Below are 2038 nucleotides of genomic sequence, written 5' to 3'. Positions count from 1 at the left end.
ACTGATTTGTTTATTTTTTTTTATCAAAATTTGACTTAAAGATTGAATTGTCTAATAAAATAAAAGTTTAAAAATTAATCTGATGATTAAAATTTATTGAGGATTAAATTTTTTGACTAAAAATGTTTTTAGAAATTGTTTTAGAGAGTCAACAAATAATATATCTGTAAGTATGATGAAAGAAAGAGGGATGAAGTGAGGGAGGTGAGATAAAAATGAAGATGATGAGGATGGTGATTTTGGAAGGCAATGCGAGAGAGATAAACTGACTAAGACCATCTTCAGTAGGGAACTCATCTAGTTTCTATTTATGGCCCACCTGTCATAAAAAATAATTCCACATCAGCTTTTGCGTCATAAACAGTAAATAGGAACTTAAAGCATCTATCTCTTCTCTATTAGGAGGAACTAACTTTAGTCCCTGCTGTGGTCCCATTTAATTAATTAATTAAAATACTTAAAATTAATGTAATTGATTTTTTTAATAATATTATTTAAATTTATAAATTTAAAAATAATTCACTATTAAAAGATATTAATATTAAATAAATTCATATATAATAATAATACACAATATATAATTCGAGATTACACTAACTTATAGTTTTGTGTTTACAATTGCTAATTTTAATAATATCGTTAGCATTTTAAATTTTAAAAATAAAAATAACTAACTCAACTAAGAATTATTTTGTAAGGTGTAAAAATTAAATAATTATTACTAATTTAATTATTATTTTATTATTTAATATAATTATTTAATTATTTCAAATTTTATATTATTATTTTTTTTAAAATAATTTGCCAAATGGCAAGTTATTATTGGTTAACTTGAGTCCCTGTTTAAAGGGACTCCCTCACCTTGAGACCCGTGCGGGAACTCATTCCTTCTCTTCTCCAATGGTTAGAATTCCTATATGTGAGAAAAAAGTGAAAGAGGAACTCACCATTGTAGATTTACTAGATTAAGAGGCAACAAGGGACAAATCTAGATAGGAGAGGGCTAGAGAGTATATTTAAAAATCTTTAAGAATATTAAAGATAAAATCATTCGAAAAAATAAATGTGTTTATGGAGATCACCAAACTTCTAGTCCCAATATTTTTGGAGAGTAGAAAATTTTGGAAACCAACATTATACAACTAACCATTAATATAAGAGAAAAAAAAAATGAAACTCTTAAAAACAAAAATACATGAAACTTAATTAGAAGAATTGTTTGAAATTCAGGCTCCACAATGCAATCTGGTTCTTGAAATTTAATATTAAACTCAATTTGAACTTCGAAATTCCAATAAATTCAAATTGGACACTAAAATTTATAATTATAATTCGCATTAATTCTGGTCAAATTAGATTATATTAAAGATGAGAATGCACTACCAAAAATTTACTGGATATCATCGAATTTATTGGTGAATTTATCTAAAAATTTTGTCGATAACTTATTTATTGTCAGAATAAATCTGATGGTATAAATTTTGTCGGTAATTATTTACTAGTGAATTTTTTTTTTCGATAATTTTTACCGTCGAATTTTTTCTGACGGTAATATAATATTTACTAATAATTAAATTAATAACTACAGGCAGATTTAACCTACAGTAAATTTGCCGTAAACTTAAATTTTAATTTTTTTTTTTTATAAATTTACACACATCATCTTTTTTCTAAAGTAGAAGAGAACAAAAGAATAATTCATACCAACCAGATAAATAAGTAAAAAAGATAAAATTAAAGTACAAAAAAAATATAATAACCAACTGCACTATACAACAGTAACCCCATAATCTACAAACAAATGACCACGACATTAAGATAAAATTAAGTTTCATAACCATTTTTCAATAACACCCTTGAGAAATTAAGATAATTCCTGTAGTAACACACTAACACTAACAAATGACCACGGTATTATGACTAAAAATTTATAGAAAATATTCAATAAAAAATAACCCATTAAGATTCCAAAAGAACCGAAAATGGAATATAAAATTTAGAGACAATGTTCACTGTGTCAATGTCTGGTATCATTGTA

Source organism: Arachis ipaensis, chromosome B06 (assembly GCF_000816755.2).
Source record: "Arachis ipaensis cultivar K30076 chromosome B06, Araip1.1, whole genome shotgun sequence".
Classification (NCBI taxonomy): Eukaryota; Viridiplantae; Streptophyta; class Magnoliopsida; order Fabales; family Fabaceae; genus Arachis; species Arachis ipaensis.
Note: the sequence above shows the minus strand (reverse complement) of the source record.